Consider the following 5,107-nt stretch of genomic DNA (forward strand, 5'->3'; position numbering starts at 1 on the left):
TAATAAAGGTAAGTTACAAGGGAGTAGGTTTTAATTGATTGAAATTAATAATATTTAGACTTGTCAACTGCATTTGTTATGGTTATTATGGAGTTAATTTCTACCATGGGTCAGGGGATATGTTTGAAAATGCCAGGCCTGGATGTAGGACCTGAGATACAGGCTAAATGAGGAATTCATGTGAAAGGCACCATCTTAGTGTCTTTCTTCCAATTAATTTAGGGTGTTATGGAGTCTGACTTCTGCTGATTATGTATCATCACCTGCACTTCTTAGCTAGTACAGAGGATATGGTCATTGTTATCAAATGCTGTCAGAGATTGAAATCTGAAATAAAGAAACTACAGATGAATCATCCCACATATGAAAATCTAAAATCTGAAATGTTCCCAAGCCTGAAACTTTTGGAATGCTCACATGATGCCACAAAAGGAAAATTTCACATCTGGCCTCTTATGATGGGTCACAGTGAAAATGCAGATGCACTAAAACCATTGAATATAATTACTTCAAGCTATTTGCATTAGGGTAACGAAATATAAATGGATTTTGTGCTTAGTCTTGGGACTCATCCCCCAAATATTGCATTATCTATATGCATATATTCTAAAATCCAAAAAATTCTGAAATTAGAAACTCTCCTGGTCACAAGAAGTCTGGACAAACAATATTGAACCTATGGCAAATTTAACAGCTAAGATTTGAGAAGAAACTTCAGCCAAGTCACTGAAGCAGAAATGAAAAACTGGTGAATCAGTGGAGGAAGGAAGGAGTAAATGTCCTTGTAGATACATTTTACTTTGAAATACTAAATTTTGTGTCTCTTTGTCTTTCTACACTTTTACATTCTGACCTTTCCTCAAGCCATACAGGCTCGTCCACAATTACCTGTAGAGAACTAGGATTGTTGCAGTAGGTCTGTAAAGAGAAGGTTACTTTCAACATAGACTCTTTAAAAATATTTTTGAAATTTACAAAATAAATGTCAAAGAATACAGAGGGATATGTGAGAATCCCCTCTGCCTGCCAGTCCCTCTGCCTCATCCAAGGTGAGGGTCACCTGAGCTAGAATGGGATATAGACAAAGAGAAGGCTGAAAGCAGTGCTGGTCAAGGTCATCTGGATCTAAGGGAGAACAGAAGGGGAGGAGGAAGAAACTGTCAGTTGCTTTAACCATCACTAGTTTCAGGGAGCTACACAGGATCCAAGTCACATCTTACAGACTTTCCTCACCTTCTATGTGGAGACTACAAGGTATTTGAATGAGACGGTGTCTTGGAAGATTTCCTAATATCTTCCTGTGACATCTTTACACTTTCTAATAATCAGCAAAAGTGCTACTTATCAATGCCCTGAGGTTTCATGAGCTCCATCCAAACAGCTCTTTGTGTACCCCTCCCCGTCTGGATGCTGTGAAGCAGAAGGAGGGTTCTTGCTGTTCAGGTGGATACATAGTGGTGAGCAGTAACATCTTACAAGTGGCACTAGGACTCTGGTTATCTGACGAAATAACTGGCTGACTGAATGAGGGCTTCACTCTTTGCTGAGGAGATCATGGTTAATGTCAGCTTCATGTGAGACTTGTGAGCCCATTCAAATGTTGAGTAGACATTCATTGCAGGCACTGATTTACTCAGCATTCCCTGAAACAGTTTATGAATTCACACGTAAATCATTAAGTATTTTGTTTTGGCTGAGATGTGTACATTAATCAATTTATTTGGCCCTCATGGTTTATCATTTGTTCTAAATATTTTTTTGATTGCAATCCAAATTTCTTTTTTTAATCTTAAAGAGAAGGAAAAAACCCAATGAAACCAATGGTATAAAGTTTTAAAACAAGATTTTAGGAGAGTGACAACAGTTAGTACATTGTGTATTGTTATCTTCAAAGTAGTTGCTCATATTACAAGACATAGACATGAAAAATTGATCAAACAATATAGGCATAAACCTTTCTTTTCAACAAACTAATAGCAATTAGTAGTATAATTATCATATATATATATATATATTCCTTTTTCCTTCCTTTTTTTCTCCTTTCCCCATTCCAGTTTCTTTTTCTTTTTGAGCAATTTCTTCCCATTTCATGATATCTATCATACTTTTTTGGTTTTATTTACTCTTTCAACTCATATTTCTTACACTTCCATACACACATGCCAATCCACTGTATTGATCAGCTTCCCATTACCGTAACAAAATACCTGAGGTAATAAATTTATAAAGAGAAAAGATTTATTTTGGCTCATGGTCTGGAGATTTCAGTCCAAAGTTGAGTGGCTCCATGCAATTAGGCTTCTGATGAAGGTGGCACATTATGGCAGGAGTGTGTGGAAGAGCAAAACAATATGTGCTTTAAGAGTCGAGCAACAGAGAGGAAAGGAAAAGCCCACAGTATTACATTCTCCTTTGAAGGCTCATTCCCAATCACTTGAGGCCCACCAGGTCTGTAGCATCTCCCAGTAGAGCCACACTGGAGACCAAGCCTTTGACACATGGCTCTTTGGGAATCACTTAAACCGCAGCATGCACCATACACTTGAGACTAGGATAATAGGCAGTGAAGGTGGTCACTACAAACTTGAAGGTAGAGTAAGGTGCTGAGTGCAAGATGAAACGGATAATGGATGTTCAGGTCTATGCACTTATCTTCCTCTCCCTGAGGCAGGGGCAGAGCTACACAAAGAACAGAAGAAAAGAAGAAAGCAGAGGAGGAAGGAGAGAAAAAGATACATGAGAGAATGAGAGAGAGAGAGGAAGTGTATGTGTGTGTGTGTGTGTGTGTGTGAGAGAGAGAGAGAGAGAGAGAGAGAGAGAGAGAGAGAGAGAGAGAGGGAGAGAGAGAGAGAGAATTTGGGTTATTTCTAGAATAGGATTGGAAGAACTGAAAAACACATTTGTCCTGCTATCTAATATCCCACTGAGAGTTTTCTTTTCCTGATGGACTGGTTAAAGTGTATTCAGTACTGGTGTCAAAAACAGAATGGGCTCTTTCTCTTACAGACACTAAGCTCAGTAGGAGGCAATTTCCGTTAATATCTGAAAATCCAGAAAGGCTTATGACTGCCTTTCAATTACCTTGGTCTTTCAGGCAGTTCACACATTTGGGCACAAGAAAGTTGATGGCATGATAGGAGTCCCTGCTGTGACAACCAAAGACCTACAATTTGTCTTTTTATTTATTCCTGTCAGGCTCTGAAGGCAATGCTCCAACTCTACACTCAAAATATAAATTGCATAGGAAAATCTGCTTTTTCAGCCAAGGGTTAACAAGACCAGATGGAAAGACTGTGGCTGTTTCAGAAGGGGTGGGCTGGAGGTGAGAAGGTGGGCAGGAGAAGAAAGAACATGATAATGTTCTCTTTTGGTTCACAGGATGAGGATAATTTTCTCTGCCAGGATAAACATACAGCATTACTTTGCTCTATGTCACTGTTATTTCCATGCACCCTTATGAGAAGAAACTGGTAACTGCATTGCAGAGGAGGGGCCTCAATACACAGCAGACCAGTGGTGTTCAAGGAAGAGGCTCTTGTGGGGCTACTTTGCAGTGAAGAATGGGGTTAGGACATTGGGCGATTAAGTCCTTAGGCAAGCCTCTGAGACTACTTGGAGAATGCAGTAGATAATGGAGAAGAAGGGATTTCTTATCTTGTGTTTTTCACTGGCTCACAAATTGAAAAAGAAGTATGAGTCACATATATTTGGAAAATCATATTCCCCAAATTTATCTTGCCTTCAGGATAACTACATAATTCAATAAATAAAATCCAGGACAGTTTGTCCAGAAGGAATACAAATAGGTAAGAATATTTTGTTGGCTAAATAAAGTGCGATGAAAAAGTAGAAACAAATGCTATTTTTTAGGTCATGACTTGGCAATTTTATAATACACTGACACACAGACAACAGACAGACAGACAGACAGACATGCACATTTTGTAATGAACTTCATTGTCCTTCATACCCCTCCTTCTTGAGTCTGTCATTTTTTTCTACTCTCCAGTGTAAGGAATACCTGCAAGAAATGAGCAATAAAGAGGAATTCCAGAAAATGATAATTCATAGGCTTGCGGTTGTACAAAACCACCAGTCAGAAAGCTCAAGATCCATATCTGAGTGGCCAGGCCTTCTCTAATTCTATACTTAGGTGGCTGAAAGATAATGGTGGGGTTGGAGACTAACTTGTATAATGAAAACATTATCAGAAAATTTTAGCTGTAATTTCAGTCTGTTGAAGGGTTCCAGAAGAAATGCCTCATGAATTTTACCCTCTGAAACTATGGCAGTGGAGGGACAATTCCAGATAAACAATTCCTCTGGTTTCCTTCACTGGAAGCCTATTTATTTCTTCCCACTGTAATCTTTATTCTCCTCTTTTCTGGCAATACTGCCTTCATTACAAGGTCAGCCAAGCTAAAAGTCCCTAATTTACCCACAGAGCACTGGCTTTCACTCTTGGGTTAAAAGGACAGACCACAGAGTTGCAATGTAACAGGATTAATAGCCCTACAGAGCAGTGTTAGCCCATTAGGTAGTTCATGTGCACCATAGAATCTCTGTCCTACAATGAACATGAGTTAAAAAAAATTTTACATGTACAAATAATAGTGAGGTGAGCAATAGCAGTGAGACTAAAAAGAATCTGTAATTTCTTCGAAAGTACTTGAACAAATTTTTACTCTGTGATTACTTCTTTGAGTCCTTCCAGGAGCCTTCCACACTTGAATAATATGCTTGCATTTAAACTCTGGCTAAATTGCAGAAGATCCTTAGAAGACTGAGTGGAAAGACAAGCATCAAAGGAGATCAATGGTGACTCTCTGAGTAGAAATCATAGAAGTTGGAATGGATTAATAGAAATAATTATTGTAGAAAGAAGGGAAAATAAAATTTCTCCTGTCACAAAGGCTGGCTGTGTTTTTTGCTTGTATTAAGAGAGCAAGAATGCAGTACTCTGATGGGATCCAGCCATGGTTGTGAAGCATCCAGAGCAGAAGAATCAGATGGTGAGCTGAGAGTTCCTGGGTCAGAGGAACCACCTAACCTTTAGCCTGTTAAGAAATACAGCAACAGGGGGCTGGGGATTTAGCTCAGCGGCAAA

This window comes from Chinchilla lanigera, unplaced genomic scaffold (genome assembly GCF_000276665.1).
Source record: "Chinchilla lanigera isolate Chin_1 unplaced genomic scaffold, ChiLan1.0 scaffold00025, whole genome shotgun sequence".
NCBI lineage: Eukaryota > Metazoa > Chordata > Mammalia > Rodentia > Chinchillidae > Chinchilla > Chinchilla lanigera.